Source organism: Rhineura floridana, chromosome 1 (genome assembly GCF_030035675.1).
Source record: "Rhineura floridana isolate rRhiFlo1 chromosome 1, rRhiFlo1.hap2, whole genome shotgun sequence".
In the NCBI taxonomy this organism is placed as follows: domain Eukaryota; kingdom Metazoa; phylum Chordata; class Lepidosauria; order Squamata; family Rhineuridae; genus Rhineura; species Rhineura floridana.
The window spans coordinates 35091258-35115056 of NC_084480.1; the positions used below are offsets into that span (position 1 = coordinate 35091258).

Sequence of the window (23799 nt, forward strand, 5' to 3'; positions counted from 1 at the left end):
AAATTTCATCTTCTGAGGTACTATTATTGTAACCCAGTTATATATTATCAAGCTACTGTGTGTTAGTTGGCATTTTGTTTCTTTGTTGTCCTTCCCAAATGAATGCCAACCAACTGTAATATTAATTTTTGTCCAAGCCATTAGAAAAATGTGTATTCATCCATTTGAGATCATTCATAGCCATACATAACTTTGGTTAAGTACAGTTCAGTTATTTTTAATACTTTCTGCTATACATATTCCAATAATCTTGTAAATAATTTCTCTTAAAATTCCTCATGCACTGCTATCAACCGACATTAAGCATTAAAAATGCACCCATAAAGTGGGAAGTAAACAGTGGAGAGAAAGCCATCCTAATTCCTGAAATGTAATAAGCAGTATCACTTATGAAGACCTAAAAGAAGTAGTCCTACATGTAAGGTTATGTGTCAAGTCTCAAATATTTAAATATAGCCTGATGTAAAGTCAGTTCCTCAGTAACTAGGTCTTCTGTCCAAATACAACCAAGAACTATGTCAAAGTAGAAGCAAAGAATAGGATGAGAAATTTAAACCCAGGACTGAACTTTACAAATGCTTCAGCACAGCAGAACAACATCGCCATCTACTGCTGAGCATCATTGCCTTTCCAGTCCAGCCTGACACAAGCCTAACGGCAGAATTACACAAACGGGTGGTTCCCAACTTTCTTTTCCAATGAGCACTTGAAAATTGCTGATGATCTTGGCAAACTTAATTATTTGTCTGCCTGTTGTAGCAAGTGTAACACACTGAGCTAAGTGGTTTATTGTTTTTAACTGTATTTTTATTGCTTCTTTTATTTCTTGTATTTTGTTGGATTCCATAAAATTCAAGTTGTAATAACATGAAATACGATATGAGAAATAAAAGAAGCAATAAAAGTACAATTAAAAATCAGTTTGAGTATTTAACGCAGATATGCCATGGACCACCTGAATGAAGCTTGTGGACTATTGGTATCCATGGATCAGAGTTTGGGAAACTGATGCAGAGCATTCCTCAAGTTCCTGAGATGAGGAAATGTTGGCAAATTTAAAGAAGTTAACACATTATTGCTACTACATCCCAGCAGTATGCTATTTACCCAGGAAAAGCAGGAGTCGGAAATGAGGAGGAGCCTGTGAAATTCAGAAGAACTACTTTAGGCTGCTAATATTCTGTGGGCTGGTATTACCATCTATAGTGCAAAAACTTGTTAAAATGTTCAGAGTTCTTTACATTCTGCATCTTGCTTTATCCTCACAATTTATACATTTTAAAGCTATCTCCTTAAAAGGTGAGAAATGAAGGTGAAAACAAATATTATTCAGTAAGTTGTCTTTTATTCTAAGACAAAGTGGCGACAACGAGCCACAGCTACTCAACAAAAGTGTGATAGAGTAAATATTTGAAACAAGGTCTTTCAGAAGCTAATCACTGCATTACACTAGCTCTGAATACCTTCACTATTGACCACAAAATCACTCTTATTTGCTTTCTGCAATAGTACAGAAATGTAGTATTATTAAATCTTTTAAATACTGGGCTTGAGACAGAGCACCTTTTTGGTGGTTGGCCCCAACTACCAAAGCTTCCTCCCAACAGGTATGCGGTTGGTCTCATGAGATACAACCTTTAAACAGGCCTTGAAAACCCATTTGTTTCAAAGCTGCTTTTAACTGAGATGTGCTTAACTGAAAAGTCAGGCCATTTTTCCGATTTTTAATTACTATATCATTGCTGGTTACAACTATTTCTTGAATGGTTCAAGTGACTTCGAGGGCTAAATTAAGAAATATTTTAACTGCTATTTTAAATTATTGATATATTGAAATTATATATTGTAGTTTTATATTTATTAGTCATGTTGGGAGGACTTTTTGCCCCCAAACACAGGCTAGAGATATTCAAAAGGAAAAAATTGCAAGGCGAAATGTGGTGTACTGGAAAGAGCATTAGCAATGAGCGTATCAGTTCCGGTGGCCTCAGTGCCCAAGAATTCCAATGTAATATGTTAAATCAACTACAGATTAAAAATATATGAGGAGCTCATCCTTAAATACTGTGCTCTAATTAGGATTCCATTAATGTGCAAAATTCCAGCTGAATGAAACTGTGTAATACATTTACACCAGTTCATATTCTGTCAGCAGCACTGGTTCAGCAATTAAAGCCCTCAGAGGAGCAGGAAATAATTAACATTTCTATGCATTTGTTTCCCAGTCTAAAAGTTAATTACATACACTCCCATTCAAATGGGCCTTAGCTATATAGACAGAATTAAAGTAGTGTCAGGCAGAACACTGATCATGATTGGCTGATTACCCTTGTGTCAGGTTGGCTACAACTGTCTGGCCTGCACCCTGCTCTGATTAGGGAAGTCCAAGTAATGTAAAGCAAGGAGTACTGATCACTGTGCACCATTTTAACATTTGCTGCCCATAGTGCTTGCCTGATGTACTGGACTGAGCAGTGGCAGGCTGAGATACTTTGGATGCTCAGAAAACTTATCCTGGGCAATGAGAAGCCAGCTGGCCTTCTGGTAGTGGAGGAAAGAGCAACAGAGCTGCTTAGCAGCAGTTTCAGGCCAGCACTGGGAAGCCACTCTACTTTCTATTGTAGTAGCAACAGTTCTGCCTGTACTTCTGCATAAAATTTCTCTAATTCCTCTTTTTCTGTGTTTGCCATTGGAGCATAGACTTGGATGATGGTTATGTTAATAGGTTTGCCATTTAATCTCATTGAGTTCACTCGCTCAGACCTTGCATTATTGCTCCTAATTGCTTTTGCTACATCATGTCTCACTATTAAAGCAACCTTGTTTCTTCTTCGTTTCTCGTTTCCTGCATAAGATATTTTGTGTTCGCCTGATTGAAAATGTCCCATTCCCGTCCATTTTACTTCACTCATGCCAAGTATTGTAATGTTGATGCATTCCATTTCTTGCTTGACAATTTCAAACTTTCCCTGGTTCATGCTTCTCACATTCCATGTTCCTATTGTGTAAGTTGTACAACTCCAAACTCTCCTTTCACATCTGTGCGCATCAGTCTCTGAGCTTCCTATCGGCTTTGACCCAGCTGTGTCATTAGTCACAGCGCTACTCGTACTTGTCCTTTGTTCTTCCCCAGTAGCTCAGTGAGTGCCTTCTGACCTGGGGGTCTCATCTTCTAGCACTATCTCATGTTGCATTTTGGATACCTGTTCATAGGGTTTTCGTGGTAAGAGGTATTCAGAGGTGGTTTATGATTGCCTTCCTCTGAGTTTGGATGCATCTTAGTCTGATGTCTCAGCTTTGACCATTCCGCCTTGGGTGCCCCTGCTAGGAGTCTAGCTGATTGTCCTGATGCACAACCTATACTCTGCACAAGAGGCTACCGTAAGGACAGAATATGGAGAAACAGATTGGTTCCCCATTGGAAAGGGTGTGAGACAGAGGTGTATTTTATCACCCTATTTGCTTAATCTATATGCAGAACATATGATACATTGGACCAAGATGAAGGAGGTGTGAAAATTGGAGGGAGAAATATCAGTAATTTAAGAAATGCAGACAATACCATACTATTAGCAGAAATCAGTAATGATTTGAAATGAATGCTGATGAAAGTTAAAGAAGCACAAAAGCAGGACTACAGCTGAATGTCAAGAAGACTAAAGTAATGACAACAGAAGATTTATGTAACTTTAAAGTTGACAGTGAGGACATTGAACTTGTCAAGGATTATCAATACCTTGGCACAGTCATTAACCAAAATGGAGACAACAATCAAGAAATTAGAAGAAGGCTAGGAGAGGGGAGGGCAGCTGTGAGAGAACTAAAAAAGGTCCTCAAATGCAAAGATGTATCACTGAACACTAACGTCAGGATCATTCAGAACATGGTATTCCCGATCTCTGTGTATGGATATGAAAGTTGGATAATGAAAAGAGTGGATAAGAGAAAAATCATATCATTTGAAACGTGGTGTTGTAGGAGAGCTTTGCACATACCATGGACCGTGAAAAAGACAGATAATTGGGTGTTAGAGCAAATTAAATCAGAACTATCATTAGAAGGTAAAATGATGATACTTTGGACACATCATGAGAAGACATGATTCACTAGAAAAGACAATAATGCTGGGAAAAACAGAAGGGAGTAGAAAAAGAGGAAGGCCAAACAAGAAGTGGATTGATTCCATACAGGAAGCCACAGACCTGAAGTTACAAGATCTGAACAGGGTGGTTTATAACAGATGCTATTGGAGGTCGCTGATTCATGGGGTTGCCGTAAGACATAATCGTACATAACAACAACAACAGCAACAGTTTGTGAGGCACTGGCATGAGGTGATAGACCTAACAGAAAAGCCCAGGAACTTGTGGACACCCCATACTCAAAAATGCTAAGATGTTCCCTAGTACTCTCTGCACTACTATCTGGGGCCACTGATAGTAAGCAGGGAAGTTACGCATGGTGCAAGTTTGTGGCTCTCCCACAGCTTACCCTGATAGAGGAAGAATTCTAAGCTAAGGCAACAGGTCAGGTGAGAGAAGTGGCACCATCTCAGACTCAATCCCAATGATAACAAGTTCCTCCAGACCTTCCTCACCCTGCATTTAACATGTCCATGCATATCCCATGCCCTTTCTGTTCTCTGCTTTTGCCCAGCTTCTTAGGTGGGTTTAGCTTGAGTTTCTTGTCATGGATTCATTGGCATGGTTGGTCAAGTCCTCTCCCAGAATTGTGCATCTGTAAAATGGTACATGCTTTCTATCTAGAATGCTTCCTATATGCTTAATCTTCTTGATCGTATATATTTCAAGTGTTGAGACTACCTTTAGTCCGTGTCCTATCCCAATTCCTTGAGTGATCCATTCTATGTGTGTTACGAGGTGGAAATGTTTCTAGAATGCTTTCTAAATGCTTAATTTCTTAATGAAGAGTGTGCGTGCACATTGTATGTTTGGCTAGGCTCACCTGCTTGAATAATATGCTCTGTAATTTTAGCTTTTCCTTCATGCTTGAAAACACAGTAGTTGTCTGGATTGTACAACATCAGTCAGTGTTGAATTGTTTCAATGCATGGAAGAAAGCAATTGGTGGCGGAGAATTTGAGAGTTTATACATCTGTACAGTGTAGAAACAGAAAACTTCCTATGGGCCCTTCCCCCTGACCCAAAGAACTCTAACTTGCTATTATGTGACTTACTCCAGTCAGTGAGCCTCATGGCTCTGGTTAAAAAAAAAAGTGGAGCATCCAAGTCTGAAATGTGCCAACAATGATTTAACAGAATGTAATTTCAAGACCTCGTTATTCATATACATCATGTATCACCAAGCACAGAATACTCCAACAATAAGAAGATGAAGAACTCTTCTCAAGACAAGGGTCCAGCATCCTACTTCCAACAGTGGCCAGTGGGATGAAACTGTGAAGCTCACAAAAAAAGCATGGAGACAGCTATCCTTTCTTGTTTACTACACCATCTAGTATTCAGAGGTACATTCCATATGAATATGGAGGTTCCACTATGCCACTAATTGAACTATATTTTATGGATTCGTTTAACCGCCTTTTAAAGTCATCTAAGCCAAGGACCATTACTGCATCTTGCCATACCACATTCCTTAAGTCAAGCATGCATTGTGTGAAATACTTCTAAAACTAATTTGGGTGGCACCAAATTTTAGTATTGGGAAGGAGGAAGGGGGAGGAAAGAATCTGCCCACCTCCATGTCATTAATAATTTTATAAGCCTCTATCATGCATCCCCTTGATTAAATACTAATACAACATAGTTGAATCAGCCCACACTTCTGTTTGTACATTAATAATAATTCTTTAGTTATAATGTAGACGAGTGCTATTCCAGTAGCATATTATACTTGCAAATATGAGAAGTCATCCCTATGTACACATAATAGAAATGAATATAGTTGCAGAATCTATACAGGAACCTTTCAGTGTGTCCTGCCTGCATGATCTACTGCTAAGGCCACAGCTTTTCTAAACCCTTCTTTCACTTCTGAGTTTGTAACTGGAGGGAGGAGGAATATTTGGCCCAGGGGTCATTTAGAGCTGACCCATATAATAAACTTTGCTCAACTTGATCTTTAAAAACAAAGTGTCTACAACCCTATATTGGCAAGTGTGTATGTGGATTTTACTGGACTACAGTCCAATTGATTTTGTTCCAGACAAAGCACCATGGGATGTTCATCTTCAAGACAGTGGCCTCCAAATGGAGGATATTTACAGAGATGTCAAATAAAAATAAGAACAGGTTCACTGAAATACATATTCCATTTCCCCAGCAGATCTCGTTACAGAGAAACACTGCACTTAAGAAACCGCAAGCAACATGCACAAACACACCCACATTGGAACAGACTAATGAGAAGCGTTTCCTTTCTCCCTCTGGACATTTCTTAAAACAATCCCAGCTCCTCTTAGCACATAAATCCTGCATAAACAAATGCAAACAGCAAAACAATCAACAGCTTTTGTAGCTTCTTACACCAAGAAACTCCAAAATGGTGCATGAGGAACTCCCAATGGCCCTGTAGAGATTGCTGGCTGCCAATTGCCAAGAGCACACAGCCAAGAACACTGGGGCAGGGTTCATGTATTACTGGAAACACTGGTGTAGGAAGGAATAATTCATCTTACTAATGTGGTTCATTTCTACAGATGTCATTGGAGCAGCATGGGACCAGAAGACAAGGAAGTGGGTCCAGCACTATCCTGGTAACACTTGAATCAGGCCCAAGTGGCCCCTGTTGATAATTACAACGATATCAGTCCTCATTTGCCCAAACAAATTGGCTGGTTGTTTTCAGCTGCTTCAGAATAGCACCCAGTACTAGGCTTTCTGAAATTCTCCGGATTCAGGCACATCTTTGTATCCTGTATTTTTCTCCCAGTTATTAGTCCCTTCGCTATATACATAATCTAATGTCTTGTACTGACTGTCCTTGGATAAGATGGAATAAAGGTTAACCTGAGTAACTATATTAAAAGCCAAATAATTACCATTTTCTCCCTCTGTATGAAGCCCATACAGTTTATAATGGTTGCATTTGGACAGCACAATAAACCATGGTTTATCATGATGGGAATGAGCCACAGTGTGTCTTATACATACATGCTCCACATCTCCTCTCTCCTCCTCCATATGCAGCTGCAAGATTGGAAGCTTTTGCTTCCATTTTCGATATACTGCCATTTAGCATTATGTGAAACACTAAGCTTTAGTTAACCTTAAATTTGTTTTGTTGAAACAGGCCAACCTCATAACACCTTCAAAACAAGCAGACTGATTTCAAACAAATCATAGCTAATTTATTTTAGTTAACAGGCTTTTAGACTTTTTAGGCAAAACTGCATCCTAAAGCAATTTATAACCATAGTGGTTTACATTAGTGAAGATAACTACCATTTGTCAGGTCTGGATGAAACAACAAGCTGCAAAGTGTAAATGAAAACTTCTAACCTCATCCTCGCAGCCACAAAGGAGGAGAGAGAGGGAGAAGCAAATGAACACAAGGCTCACTGCAGCTTGTTCCTGTCATATGAAACCATGATTTACCGTGATGATCAAATGCAGCCAAAGTGCAGTGAAGCAGCCAAAAAAATTAATATCAGAAATGTCATTTCTGACATTATGCAAGTAGGAGATATTGTTTTACAAAGATCCCCCAGATCCTTATACGGTGTCTACATGTCTCCCACTTGTGCCTGACCTTTGTGACACCCATTTTTTCTTATTTCTAGCCTCTTTCACACATATCCTTTTAAGATAACAAACAGGGAATTGCAACACCACAAGTAACTCTAATATTGGGCCAGAGAGGGATAATCTTTTTCTTTAAAAGAAAAAAAACCCTTCCAACTAGAGTTACCAGATCTCTGGTTTTTGGACGGAGTCACCGGCTTCGGGGGTGTTTTCTGACTCCCTGGCCAGACCACACCCCCTGTCCCTGGATCTCCAGTTCTTGGCGTGGTGTGGCATGGCCACCCAGCAGGGCTGGCCACAGGGCAGGAGATCCCAAGTCCCCCACCATTCCCTCACTCTACTTACCTTTCTCTTTGCTGTTTTTTGCAGCATGCACAGGTTTGCCATCAATCAAGATGGCAGCCAAGGTTTCCCTAAGGGGCTGAAGCCTCTGCTGCCATCTTGGTTGATGGCATGCATGTATGCTACACGCTCGTATTGCTGCCATCAACCAAGATGGCGGCAGAGGCTTCAGCCCCTTAGGAAACCTTGGCCGCCATCTTAATTGATGGCAAACCTGCGCATGCTGCAAAAAACAGCAGAGAGAAAGGTAGGTGAAGCGGGAGAATGGTGGGCGGCTCTGAAGCTTCTGCCCTGCTATCCTGCCGCGGATTGAGGAAGGAGAGCGCAGGGGCCCCGCAGCTGGTCAGCCACTGTGAGAAGAGGATGTGCTGGACTGGATGAGCCCATGTTGGCCTGATCCAGCACTGCAGGGCTCTTCTTAGGTTTTTAACCCACCATCCTCCATGAGGACTAGAGAGCCACCCATGATCCCTGGTGCTGCTCCCTCCCCAGGACTGATAGGGCGCTGTCTGGATTAACCACCCTCTAATAGTCTCCCGCCCCCCCGTCCCAAAAAACAAAACTGAACCAAACCCTCCTCGCACACTTGGGTCAATGCAGGTGGGCACCCCCTCATGCCACACCTTCTTGCAGGTTGACTTCAGTTTGGGCCCCTGCCAAAAGAGCCCCCCCTTCCCTCAGTTTCCCTTCTCCCTCAAGCATGCCTTGAGCCACCCCGGCATCCTCTGCCCCCTCCGGAACGCCCCACACTCCCTGGGGAAGGACTGTGGCTGAGTGGGCAGAGCACCTGCTTCGCATGTAGAAGGTCCCAGGTTCATTTCCAAGGGGGGCTTGGGAAGACTCCCTGCCTGAAATGCAGGAGAGCTGCTACCAATCAGTGTAGGCAGTACAGAGATAGATGTACCCAATGGTTTGACTTGGTGGCAGGCAGCTCCCTATGCCCCCCCTTCATTGACTGCACCTCATACACTGAGGCTCAGGTACACCGCCCCTCCTTTTGCCTTAAGATGCCGCTGGTGATGTGCACACCATGCACTAATTAATGCATGGCATATCTATAATTATTATAGGTTTTTACACTCTGTGGAACAACTGCCCTGGTGTGCTTTCCGGTGCTAGACTAGAAGAGATGTGTTCCATACTTGGGTTTAGGTTTCTAGTGCTTGGAGCACTCCAGGACAACACATTTTAAAACAAGAAGCATGTGTGGGAGAGTTAATAAACCTAGAAAGTGTAAAAAGTGGAGGGATTTTTAAATGAGACTAACTAGTGCTTCCAGCATAAGGAAAATATATTTCAGAAGTTCTGTAATTAATCTATAATATATCATTTATAAAATGTAAAATTTTATAGGAGAGCTTTAGATTTTAACATCACAGGATTTAGAAAAATGTTATTGGCTTAAGCAGAGGGTAATGGGAATGTACAATGTGGTGTGTATAGTGGAAGAACTATTTCTCCTAAGGATTATCACAGTTACCTAAAGTAATTCCTGCAGTACTTTGATCTTCATCAAATCTCAACTTCTAGGTATTTGTGCAAGAGATTGGATTTATTATCTGGATAGGCCATATTTCATGCTCCTGTATTCCTCTAAGATGCAATGAGTGATTTAAATAATTCATTAATTTATATTATTTGGTGGAGCAAGTGTTAATGTTCATTTATTATTATTATTATTATTATTATTATTATTATTATTATTATTATTATTATTATTATTATTATATCCCACCCTTCCTCCCAGCAGGAGCCCAGGGCGGCAAGTAAATAGGACAGATCTGTTCCTGAGGTTCTTGCACAGAAGTCGAGAGAAGGTGTTTTGGACAGGAAAGGCTTTTTTTTTTTTTTGGAACCAAGCTACTGTGGTTGATACTTAATGTATCATGCTTTATGACATCACTAGGGCCCGACCCATGATGTCACTAGGGCCCTCCCCATGACATCACTGGGGCCCGCCCCATGACATCTCAGGTTTTGGGATGCTTCCAACCTGGCAACCCTACTTCCAACATTTCTTTCTGCCTTTCTTTAAATGGTATCAATGCTCTTACAATTTCAAGGTACAACACACACCATCCAGTTGGTATCAAACTAACTGAACAGCAAGACAGCAAAAGTCCTCCAAAAATCCTGCCTAGAACCTGATGGGCCTTCTTGGAGTTCTATAACTCTGCAGACACCATGGGGAAAAAACTGCTATGCTAAAATTAGCTAGATTTTACATCACCAAGAGTTGGTACCCGGAGCAAGGTTTCTCCTGATGATCTTAATGGGCAGTGAAGTTCACTTGGGATAACTAGACTAGGTAGCATAGGACCAAAACATAGTAGAAGTGGACAATTGTAGTTATTTTCCCTGGAGAAAAAAATTGAGATAGATTGCTTTAATTAATGGGGGGGGGGGCGGACTGCATCCATAAACATTATTTACAGATCTCCTTTTCTAAAATGCAAAAGGATGAAAATTGTTCATCCCTTCCGACTTGGCATTTGTAGCAGAGACATCATCTCACAGCACTTAATTTAAAGTAAGTGGATGTTACAAGCAGAACACATCAGGTTCCAAATGAGCATTTACCTTCCAAATAATCATTTGGAACCACATTGGGGGTGGGGGGTGGAACAGGAACACATTAGGTAGGGTTAAGGATTAAGCATTAACAACCCGCTGCTTCTATGATTTCCCCTCTGGAAGCTGCTTTTCATCTTTTAAAAAAATAGCTTTTAGGATGTTACATACTCACGCATAACAACTAGTCTGGTCCTGACAAGCAGGACAGTAACAGATACATTAAATAAAATATTACAGACTTGATTAAAAAATGCTTGATGTCTGGAAAAATTCCTAACTGTGTGAGAAGCACTGAGGAATTAAGAAGTTCTTGTATAGCAGACAAGCATAAATATATTTCTAAAAATCCCACATCTTAAACATGGGGGGATCTCAAGTTAAAATGGATTAGTCAAGCCTAACAAAAAAAAACAACTTCAACTACCAGAAAGGTTTCTATATACTGTACTACAAAGGAAAAGAGCATCAGATAATTTCTACAGAAAGTTGCTAGACATACAGAAATCTTGAAAAATGAAATAGTGGATATTACACAGCCGCAAGAGTCAGCATGGATTCTTCGCATTCCGCAATGTTAAATTGAAAATACCCCCATGCCATTCTGATCCTTCCCATAAGCTCATTTCAAAACAAAACCTTACAAAACATATAGTCCTGAACTCAGAAACGTTGCTTAACCCTCTAAATTTTAATGGTGATACACAAAACAGTCAGAGAGAATTGAGAGTTAAAAGTGTAAAAATAAAGAGAGAAAAACCAGACCCCTTTTGGACTTCTTTGTCAAGAGTTCTCATAATCTGTTGAAATTCATTAAAAATCAGCCTTGTTCACAGAGTACCTGTGATCCTATTACTGACCTTGCCCCATACTCTGAACTTCATCTTCTGCAGTTTAAAAGTTAAAAAAATACCTGGCTGATTTTTAATTAATTTAAGAAATTTTGGCTTAAACTCAATGATAATGTTGGGCATGCTCAGGAAGAACCAACTGTCAGTCTTCTAAAAGCCAGGCTTGCCTAATCAGGGGGCCAAACTAGACTGTGATTTCATGTGAGACAGTCATGGCTTCCCTCAAAGAATCCTGGGAAGTGTATTTTGTGAAGGGTGCTGAGAGGAGACTCCTATTCCCCTGACAGAGCTCCAGTGGCCAGAGTGGTTTAACAGTCAGCCACTCTGACTGAAGTTCTGTGAGAGGAACCCTTCACTAACTACACTTCCCAAGATTCTTTGGAAGAAGCCATGACTACCTAAAATGAAATAACAGTCTGGTGTGGATGTAGCCAGCGACAGTTTGGTTTAAATTTGGGTGGGAGGTTACATGTGCCTGCTGTACAATAAAAAGGTGGGGGAAACCCTGAAAAGCAATGATACTGTTCACAATGTTTTCCTTTTGGAAAGGAAAGGGGCTTCCCCTCTCCCCAGTGCCCACCCACGCAATCTCCTCCCAGCCCTCCCCCAGGTCAGTTTCACCTATCCTAAGCATGGTTGCACAGGAGTAAATCCCACTGAACTAAAAAAAAACATGCAAATGATCAAATCTGTCCTCCCCTCCTCCTCCCTCCTATCCCCTCCCTCTTGCCCCTTCCCTCTGCCTTCACCCCTCACTTCCCCTCCCCATCTCCTTCGCCTCCTCCTCCTCCATGGTCAGTTTTACCTATCCTAGGACTACAACCTGGGAGACCAGTGTTCAAATCCCCACACAGCCACGAAGCTCACTGGGAGACCTTGGGCCAGTCACTGCCTCTCAGCCTCAGAGAAAAGCAATGGTAAACCACCTCTGAATACCGCTTACCATGAAAACCCTATACATAGGGTAAGTCGTATGTTGGAATCGACGTGAAGGCAGTCCATTTCATTTTCAAGCATGATTGCATGGGAGTAAACCCATGATCAAACCTGCTCTCCCCTCCTCTTTCCTCCCATCACCTCCATTTTGCCCCTTCCCTCCCCCTTCCTTCACCCCTTCCCCCTCCCCTTCCCATCCTCTCCTTCCCCCTCCCCTTCCTTCTCCCCCTTCTTCCTTCCCTCTACTCTCCCCTTCCCCACCTCCTCCCCCATGGTCAGTTTCACTTATCCTAGCCATGATTGCAGGGGAGTAAATCCCACTGAACTCAATAAGCATGCAAATGATCAATCCATTCTCAGCAAACTTGCACAGGAACCCATTTCTTACCTCCCAGACTAAAAAGCAAGCAAGTTCGCTTATTGGGAAAAAACCTTGCAGTTTAAGAATGTACCTATAGCCAACAGATATTTCTACCAAACTTTAAGAAGCAGGGAAATTCGGCAGTATAGTGAATGCACCAGGGGAGCAGGATCTCCTCTCTGAGATATTGTACTGCTCTACAAATTTGTCAAAATGCAAAGACAATTTGGGTTGGACTTTCACAGTCCAATCCACTTGCTGTGTAGCTTGGAAGAATTTGGTAACATGTGCCTCTGAGCATATGGTGAGTGGTGGCAACACCTGCAGTCAGCCCAAATAACAGAAACAAGACATGTGCTGTGCTGATTTTGTTTTAGCAGGGAGGAAGCAACAATATTAAAACACTTGATATCGTTCAGATGGTCACTTTAAATATGTTTGATTTACTTTGCAATTTTAGTGAAGTTTCCTGTAGTAAATCATTCTCTTTGACTTCTGTTTCTGTGAATATGTGAACTACAGCAACACTTTGCAACACTAAAAAAAAAAGCTCCAAAAACAACTGTGGAAAAATGGCACTGACTGTTCTGCAGAATAGTTTCCAGTGGACATGAGGAGTGTCTCAGTTTGTACAAGATCAAACGGTGGGAGGTGAAATATATTCTAGCAAAATTCTAGGTGTGCTTTACATTTTTAATTGACCATACCCACCTTCCCTTAAGTGGAGTAGTTTAAGCATAGCAAGCTGAAAACATGCATCTTGGGCAGGCCAAGTTTGTTTTTTCCAACAGCTAGAGTCATTGCTTAAGTAGCAACATATTGTAATCTGTCTGATTTTACATCAAACTGCAGTTTCAGATTCAATTGTTAATGCACCCAAAATAGAAGTAGAGCATAACCTCCTGTTTGAAACAAAAAAGGCAATCTTCACCATCATATGACATTGACCAATAAAGACTTTGAAATTAATAAAAATAAATTTGACACAGATTTCTACGTTGAATAATGAGAGAAAAATAATTTTCTAGGTTAGAGTCTCTGCAGAAACAGTAGAAAGGCAGAAAAGAAGCAAAGTAAGAAGAACACCAACAAACTTACAAAAATGTAATTCATCTTTGGAGATGGCAGGTGTTGTCACCAGGGCTGTGGAGTCAGAAGCAATTTTGGGTGGAGTCGGAGTCAGTAGAACTGTACTGACTCTGACTTCAAAATAAAAATAATATTTTTAATATTAATATTAATTTATTAATATTAATACTTTAATATAAATTTGCCATTTATGAAGGAGTCAGAGTCAGACAGTAGAAAAATTAATATACATTTGCCATTTATGAAGGAGTCGGAGTTGGACAGTAGAAAAATAGAGGAGTCGGAGTTGGACAGTAGAAAAATAGAGGAGTCGGAGTCGAAGGTTTGACATACCGACTCCACAGCCCTGGTTTCCATCACTCACCATATGCTCAGAGGCACATGTTAACCAATTCTTCCAAGGTGAAGATGTTAAAAAAGATGGGGATGGACATTCTACCTTAAAATCTTGTGCCCTGGATCACTTTTCTCTCCGTGCACACACACACACGCACACACACGTGTGTGTGCGCGCACATGCACACACGCACACACAGAGCTGTCACCCTGAAGATTTGGCCTATGTGTCCATCTTCTTTGGTCCAGTTGCTTCCAAGCATAGGTTGATCACAACCGAATATTCTCTGATTACACTGCCAGAGCAGCTTCCTATACTACTTATCAGTGTTATCAACCATATGAGAGACAAAAAGATCAAGCAGACAAATGAGCCTTGCTTAATATCCAGAGACTATAACTTGTATGCTCTTCTTTATTTCCACAACCCACAGAACTGAAGAAGGGCCAAGGGTTCAATCTAAGACGAATGTTTGCCTCCTGACGGAATTATTAGCAAGCCAACTAGATATATATGGGGCTGCCTTTGAAGACAGTTCGGAAACTGTAGCTTGTGCAAAATGCAGCAGCCAGATTGGTAACAGGGACCGGACGGTCCAAACATATAAAACTGATTCTGCCTTGCTTGCATTGGCTGCCTGTATGTTTCCGACCTTGATTCAAGGTGCTGGTTTTGACCTATAAAACCTTACACAGCTTGGGACCACAATACCTGATGGAATGCCTCTCCCGATACAAACCCACCCGTACACAATGTTCAAGATCAAAGGCCCTCCTCCGGGTGCCTACTTTGAGGGAAGCTCGGAGGATGGCAACAAGGGAGAGGGCCTTCTCAGTGGTGGCCTCCAAATTATGGAATAATCTTTCAGACAAGGTGTGCCTGGCGCCCACACTGTTATCTTTTCGGCGCCAGGTCAAGACTTTCTTTTTCTCCCAGGTATGTTAGTATGTTTTTAAAATTGTTTTAAATTTTTTAATTGTGTTTTAAATTGTTTTTAAAAGATGTGTTTTTAAATTTGTATATTTATTTTAATGTTTTTAGTTACTGTAAACCGCTGAGTACAACAAATAAATAAATAAATAATACTACACAAACAGGATTGGCAGAGCAAGACACACCAAACACTAGATTGTGAATGAAAATTACAGAAAGGTATTGCAAACTTCTATTTTTGCAAGAAGCAGCCAGACTGGTAGGAGTAGGGAACACAACACAGTTATTTGGGACATTTCAACTTCAGCAGAAATGGTTTCCAGGGCCATAAAACACTAAATATAAATACAAACACAATAAGATCAGTAGAATAAAACATGATCACAACCATAAGTCGGAATCAACTTGAAGGCAGTCTATTTTAGCATTACCAGATCTCCGGCAAATCACCGTAGATTCTGGCCTCACCCTTGCTGTTTTGACCTCCAGTCAGACTCACCCCCATGTAGTTTAATCTCCAGCTTTTGTGGACTCCAAGACACGCCTCCTTCCTTTGCCCCTCCCCCCCTCTCTCCTTTGCATGCAGGCATGCACGCAGGGGAAGGACTCCATTCGCCTTCCCAAACCATACCTCGCATTCTCATTGGCTGCCCCTGAGGCCCAATGAGAGCGGAGCCCAGGCTTCCTCCGTGGCTTCTAGAGCACAGTGAGGGAGAAAACTGGAACAAGTAGGGGGTAAGTTGGCTGGCTGGCACGTTGGGAAACGCCCTGGCTTTGTGGGTTTTACATATAGTAGCCAGGGAGCTCTAGCCACTCTAGAGCTTCCGACTCCAGCTCACCCAGGATAGTGTCCCATCTTCCCCCCCCCATTTAGAGGCATCCTCTCTCCCTGTCTCCTCCCTTTTCTCCCCTCCCCCTTTGATTTCTTTGTCTATTTTTTTTTTTTGCATGAGAGACATTAGTATTTCTCTCTCCCTCCCGCTTCTTTCCCTCACCGATCCCAGGGCTCCCTCACCTCTTCTCTTGTGTGCTTGGGAGCCTTTTTCTCCCAAGCACCAGCTGAAGCAGACTCGCTCTCTGTAAGTGTTCATTTACTCAGAAAAACCTGCTGCAGCCTTGTGCCCCCTTTGGGAACCCTCCCATGATAGTTACTTCCAAGAAAGTATGTTCTTCCTCCAGAATGAAGACTGCAATCCTAAACACACTTGGGTAGGAGAAAGCACACTGAATTTTGTGAGGATTGCTTTGGAGTAACTAGGCTTGGGATTGGGCTTTAGAGTCTTTTTCTCTAAAATGTATTGGGTCAACCAGAAAAAGACTTCATCTTATTTTTCTGTTCTAAACATCTCAGGGCAGAAACCAATCTTTTTTGCTTGCCATACACTGCATTAATTATTATTTATAATAATCTGCAATTGCTAGGGGCATTATCAGGGGAGGTTGAGCCCTGGGTCTTTTCTGCTAGACCAGATCTGCTGCTCCCCACTTTTTAAAAACACGTTTATTTTTATTATGCTCATAGGGCAGCAAACTGCAGTGCCAGTGAGATCCCAGGCTACATACACACCGTACATTTAAAGTGTGAGGCTTCCCACAAAGAATTGTGGGAAATGTAGTTTACCCCTCACACAGCTAAAATTTCAAGCACCCTTAACAAACAACAGTTACCAGGATTCTTTGGGGAAGGAGAAACATGCTTTAAATATACTGTGTATACACACACTATTTTAATTTGCCCAGAAGCACTGTATACATTTATGCAGATTTTTGCCCAGAGTCTTTCAAGAATCTAGCAACCAGGGATGTAGTCGTCCAGGGTCTCGGGGAGTCTTAGATGCCTTACTTTTTTGGGAGCAGGGTCTCAGCAGAATCTCTGTGTTTCCAGCATTCTATGAGCCAATCAACATGACAGGGGAGTGTGTTAGCCACTTAGAAGAGTCTTCTAACATGCGTCCCTGTCCTTTCCTGCTGATTGGAACCAAGCAAAGTAAAAGGAGGTAAGGTACTGAGCAGACTCTTCTCAGTAGCTAATACACTCCCCTTCCATGCCTATAGGTTCCTAGGGACCTCTGTTGTGGAAGAATGCATTAACAAGGATATCATTCTCAACCCAGCAGCAGAAGGGGGAAATGTGGGAGGGGTGTGGCTGTGAATACCATGAAGGGACCCTGCACTCCTGAATTTGCCACTGCATTACTGCTAGCAACACCCTTGGCCATTATACAGCAGACGCAAGTAACAGTCTCCCAGCCCTTTTGGCTAAAGGGTGGGGTATAAATGCCTTAAATAAATAAACACAAAAAGCAGCTACTCAGAGGAAAGCTTCAGCAGAGGATTAAGGGTTGTTTTCACCGCTGCCATCCAATATAATCATCCCCCACTTCTTGCTACAAACCAATACATGTCTACTCAGAAGTAAGCTCCATTGGGTTCAATGGGACTTACTCCCATTGGATTGTAGCTTAGTTACAAGCTTTGAACTAACTTCAGCTATTTAATTGTTTACGCATGATCAGGTGTGTAGGTGTATAAATTCCTTTAAAATTTTGTGGTTTTGGCTCTGGTAAGTTTACCACCGGCAACCTTATGTTCTTTTATTTCAATTTTTTTTTAAAAAAGGGGGGGCTTTGCTTTTTTTTTTTAGGCCTTCTGGATGGTTCTGAATTGCAACTCCCCAGGACCAGAAGCATAACTGGAAGTCCTATGGTTCCCTATGCCTGGTGTATTCCTTCCATGTGTTAATTTTTATTTTTTTGTTTTGGTACTGGGGCCCTACTTGTTAGCTTCCAGAGGAAACTAAGGCAGCTCACAGCAAGAATTAATGCACATCCAACTCACATTTAAAGTTCATGACTTCCCCCAAAGAATCCTTGGAAGTGTAGTTTTCCCCTCGCAGTTAGAGTTCCCACCACACATGACAAACTACAGCATCCATCTGTGCTCCCATCTAACATCTCTGCAACACTAAGCTCCTTTCCTCCTATAATGGCCTGGCCTGAGGGCACGTAAACCTTTCTTGCCAGAAGCAAGTAAGCTAGATTAAATGTTCCCTAAAGGTGTTGAACTATGACCTGGCAGACCAGGGTTCGAATCCTCACACAGCCATGAAGCTCACTGGGTAACCTTGGACCAGTCACTGCCTCTCAGCCTCAGAGGAAGGCAATAGTAAACCACCTCTGAATACTGCTTACCATGAAAACCTTATTCGGGATCGACAAAGGCAGTCCATTGCCATTTTGCATCCATGCTCCCTAAGCTTGTGAGAAGGAATGACCTTGTCACTTCAGCTGGACCTGGGAACACCCTCTTTTATGTAAGATTTCTATTTTAATTTCCAATCAGAGAATTTTTTTTTGAATGGTATGCTCCATGCAACTGTGGTTGATACTTAATGTATCATGCTTAATGACATCACTAGGGCCCACCCCGTGACATCAGTAGGGCCCACCCTGTGACATCATTAGGACCTGTCCCATGACATCACCAGGGCCCATCACATCACTAGGGCCCTCCCCCATTTTCTCAGGTTTTTGGATGGTTCTGACCTGGCAACCCTAAGACAGATGCAAGCATCAAGGCCAACCAGCATCATATTTTTCAGTGCTGATATAGTTTGGGGAGGCTGCAGGCATGAAGGCAATTTGCATTTCATAATCACTAAGATGTGATCATCAAACAAAGGGGGAGAGAGAAACCCAGTCGTTAAGGTGAGCAATATCCAGAAAAAGCCTGTACTGCAATATATATACTGCACTGTCCATGGCTCCCTGAGATTTACCCTTAGAAATTGGCTACAACTTTTAATCCAAGGGTTGGCTGCTCATCCAGTGCCAAAGAGTCCCTCCACCCCGAAAACATAGTGTGCATTGGAAGCGAAGGCGCAGCGACGGTGAGGATTATAACTGCATGCACTTTATGTGCTATTTGCATATGACTTTCACATATGTGACAGAAGTCAAATAGCTACTAATGGGTGCCCGTCTCTCTTTGGCTATGTGCCCAGCATGTGCAACTGAGAAGTTCAAAAACCTGAGCCTGTCATATATAATAAAATCTGTATCAGGGGTAGGAAACCTTTTTCAGCTCAAGGGCCGCATTCCCTTCCGGGGCAACCTTCCGAGGGCCACATGCCAGTGGCAGGTAAGGCTGAGGCAAGAGCAGATGAAGCAATGGATGTCAACGTGGACTTTGTATGCTAGGTGAGTTTCTAGACGTAGGCTCACACACCTTCTCCATCCTTTATCCAGGCAAGCAAGAGGCACTATCAGAGTTCAAGGGCATATCCCAACCAGGCAAAACCACTCAAGCAGGGGATGAGATAGGGTGAGTGAGGGGCATTGCTTTGAAAAGCTACTTTTTTGAACTACAACTCCCATCAGCCCCAGCCAGCTTGGCCACTGGATTGGGCTGATGGGAGTTGTAGTTCAAAAAAGTAACTTTTCCAAGCTCTGATTTTGCCCTTGGGCCTGAGGCTTCCCACGCTGATCTCTCTCTCTCTCTAGTGTAATCATTTGGTTCCTGAGAGCGCCTCAAGGGCTGTAGGGTACTGCAGACTTCCCTCTTTGCTGATGGAGGAGGAGACTCACTCCCGGAGGACTGTACATCGTCAGTCAGGGGTGGAGTGGGATCCCAATTTGATTGGACCTTTGCATTTAGAAAAGAAAGCAACACCTGCCTGTCTGCAGGGAGCTTTTTATGGAAAGTGATATTTGGAGATATGATTTTTGTCATGCACCATTTTGTCACTTAACATAGGTTAAAATTACAATTAGTGGAGGGGGGTGTCACAAAAGGTTTTGAGCTTACAAAGGGGGTCCTGTACTCATAAAGGTTGGGAAACACTGTTTTAAACCACAAGCCTGAGGGCAGAGCCTGTCTTATTCTGGATAATTAATTGAGATCTGCTTTGGGAACCATTTTTGGCTGAAAAGCAGAGTGAAAATACTTCAAAATAAACAGATAGGAAATAAAACAAAAATAACAGAAGATAAAACATAAGCACACTTTAAACTTTCAGCAAACACAGGAGAATGAAAACCCATTAAGAAGGGAGCAAACAAAAAATGCTTACTGTTTCCAGTTCCCACTTAAAAATTGATGAGGCCTTTTTCTTTTTATGATCAAGAATTAGGTTCAGTTATAATCCAGATAAATGTTATTGGATTATTAATAATCCAATAACAACTGATTCATAAAAGGCTCATCTTTTTGCTACTGAATGCAAAAATAAAAGAAATCCTTCCGCGTGCACACATTCTATTACAATTTTTGTTTACCATATCTAATTCATCTGAAATGGATAACAGGGAAACCAGAATGAAAATCTGTTATGATTTTTTCATTTTATTGTATTGGATTTAATTTGGCATGTTATTTGTTTTAGTTTGTACTATTTAATCTGTCAGCCGCTATGAGATTTCTTTGAAAATAATGTGGCATAAAAGTTTTTAAAAATCAAAATATATAATTAAAATGTATAACTAAACAAGGAATTGTGTTCTATAATTAAGCAGATTATTGTCGCATTCAATCATTAGTCTAAATATTGTTTAATTAAACATGATAAAGGAAACATTAAAATACTGTCTCATTAACTGTATAGTAGTAAATTTGGCAAGTGTTACAACCTGAAAGCAGTGCTCAGAACTGAGTACTGCTCATCAGTGAGACTATTGTTGAGTCACGATGGTTGTCACTGCCATTGTGACCTCTTGTACCATGTCCCCATTATTGTCTTGAAGCTGAGCCTTATCTATCCTTATAAATCAAATGTTAAAAGTACTTTCTTGCTCATTACTTCACAGTTATCCACTGAAAGCAACTCAGTTTTATTTGTGAACATAGGGTTGTGCCCCATTTACAAATCTGTCCATTTCGGTTAGGCATATCGGAAGCTGTCTTATACCGAATCAGACTGTTGGTTCACCTAGCTCAGTATTGTCCAAGCTGACAGGCAGTGACTTTCTAAGATTTTAGGCAGGAGTCTCTCACAGACCTACCTGGGATGCCAGGGACTCAACCTCGGACTTTTTGCATGCCAAGCAAAGGCTCTGCTGCTGAGCTATGGCCCTTTCCCAAATTTCTCATTTTTTGCTCAGTTTCCACATTAATTTGCATTTTTATAAAAGAAAGCCTCATGAAAATTTGTCAGCATTTTAGTGTGAATTTCTCCTAATAAACACATTTTTGTTTTATTAAATGTCTATCCCACCCTTCCTCCCATAACTTTGTTGCAAGCAATTATAATCACTAATATAGGCATCTTTATGCACACTTCCCCATAATATAATGCATTTCTTTACATATTTTTGGGTTGGGGAACTGCATCACAAAGTTCAGAGAAGTGCACATTTTGAAGGCTAGCTGTGTTTCAGTTCACATATTAGTTCAAGCACTGCGAAATAGGTAGTTTCTCATTCAAATGCAAGCATAATCAAATTTCTCCCCATCCCTCTAAGGGGAGACCTATTGAAATTAACCTAAATCAGTCATGTCCAATCATTTCAATTGTACTCTGAGTAGAACCAACATTGGACACATCCCATTGTGTAAAGATTCTTTCTAACACTCTGTTCAAGTGAGACATAATTCCGTTATATGACCTATAATTTATTCTGCAGCTGTTCCATACATTTCAATGGGCTTTGATTTGGATTAAGTCTAGAATCCTATGCACAGAGACCAAATAGACTTGCCCAGGAAGTAAGACAAGACAAGACAACCAAGAAAGACAAGACAACCAATATGACTGAATAACTTTATTGTTTGGGGCTGTTCTGAAGTGTACTGTGTATGGCTCCCACTCTTTAACTCCTCCTGAGCTACAATAGCTGAGGAGGAAGGCAGTACACAGAAGGCAAAAAACCTGTTCGGGTTCAACAGGGAAAAATTCCTTCTCGGCTCCAATTCAGGCAACCAGCAACGCCCGCACGGCCAAGCTAAATACTTCACATCAATGGGCCTATTGTCGCATCCCAGTGCTTGTGACAACAGAGGATGACAGCAATGAAAGGGAGGTAGAGTGCTGATGAATGTCCATTGTTGCGGTCCTTCGTCTCCATTCTATCCTTTGCCATGCCATTTTCTAGCACACAGACCTAAAGAGAGAGAGATCCATTATATTGAATGAGTAAACAGGAGAGATGGATACTTGATCTCAGCTAACTATGACACAATAGCTTACCTTGTCACTTAGTCCTTTCTTATTCTTGGCTGCATCTTGTTACATATATTCAAACCATTTATCACATATAACCTTCCTCTTCCTCGCATCCATGTGTTCTCTTCTACACATCATGGGCCTGAAAAGAACAGGGATCTTCAGATGGGTAGCCGAAAGGAACTATGGGAATAAAACACTAATCAAGTGCTACTCACCAAGTGGCTTCTTGTCTTCTGTGGCAGCAGTCCTCAGAATGAAAGCATCCAAGAGATACTTATCTGGGAGTCAGGGCTGGCTCCAGGCATGACGGGGCCCTTGGGCACCAATGTGCCCTGGCCCAGGGGCGGCTCCAAGCATGACGGGGCCCTTGGGCACCAATGTGCCCTGGGTCCCTCCACTCCCTTTCCGTGACCCGCAAAACAGTGGCGGAAGGGATCGCAGGACAGGAGCTTCTGAGTCGCCTGCCGTCCCGTTCAATCCCCCCCCCGCTTCACTTACCTTTTGCGGCTGGTTTGCCATCAATCAAGATGGCTGCCGAGGTTTCCCTAAGGTTGATGGCAGCAATGAGTGCGTGTAGCACTAACCCTAACCTCAGCCTTAACCCCAGCCCCAGCCCCAACCCTAACCCATCTTGATTGATGACAAACCTGTGTGCAAAGTGTGCGCAGCCACAAAAACCCTGGAAAGGTAGGTGAAGCAGGGGGGATGGGACGGTGGGCAGCTAAAAAGCTCCTGTCCTGTGATCTGTCCCGTGGCTGTTTCTGCGGATTGCAGAAGGGGAGCGGAGGGGCCCAGGGCACATTGGTTCCGAAGGGCCCTGTCATATCTGGAGCAGGCCCTGCAGCCCAGGGGGGTGGGAGTTTGCTCCCAGATAAAGTGATTATTCTCGGAGTGCCCACAGAAAACCCAACAGGGTTGAGAAACTGTCTGCCTTTTTATAAGCAGTTGCATTGAGACCCGAGAGGACATGTACCATTATGATGATGGGGAGGTATATGAGGTCATGCTTATTTTCATTATGTTGGAAGAAGGGGGCTACAAGACCCCCTGGGAACTATCTGGATATGCAAGACTGAAACTTTTTTGTGACCATATTTGGTTTTGAAAAAGGAGAGATAGAGGGGAAACCCGCTTGGGAAGAGTAAGGAGACACAAAGACTTGTGGCATGCATGCATGTGTGCTTGAAATCAGCAATCCCTGCTGATTTCCCGAGGCAGCTTACGTAGGACCACACCTATGTCAAATGGGTAGAAAAGACAAATTGTGGGTACATAGGAATGTGGGTGAGCTTGTTTGCAGAATTAAATTATGGTAGAAGAAGTAGATCTGCAAGGTGCTGTGGTAAGTATCTGGATATGCAGGACAGAAGCCTTTCTGTGGTTAGAATAATAAGAGATGGAAAACCAGGACCAGGATCAAGAGGAGCAGGGAAAACATAAGAGGAGCCCTACTGGAAGAGGCCAAAGACCTGCCTGGTCTACTATTCTAGGGA

At 42.0% G+C, this 23799-nt stretch overlaps 1 protein-coding gene and 1 long non-coding RNA gene across 3 annotated transcripts in view; both read right to left on the reverse strand.

The window, feature by feature from the left end:
- ARL15 (ADP ribosylation factor like GTPase 15) overlaps window positions 1-23799 on the reverse strand; it is a 266297-nt gene that overhangs the window by 167287 nt on the left and 75211 nt on the right. The gene's annotated exons all lie outside the window — the stretch shown is intronic.
- LOC133380513 (uncharacterized) overlaps window positions 21900-23799 on the reverse strand; it is a 72079-nt gene continuing 70179 nt past the window's right edge. Inside the window, exons 2-3 of the long non-coding RNA XR_009761460.1 lie at window positions 22328-22445; window positions 21900-22241 (exon numbers count right to left, since the gene is read on the reverse strand). This is a non-coding gene — a long non-coding RNA (uncharacterized LOC133380513). The remainder of the gene's footprint in view (window positions 22242-22327; window positions 22446-23799) is intronic.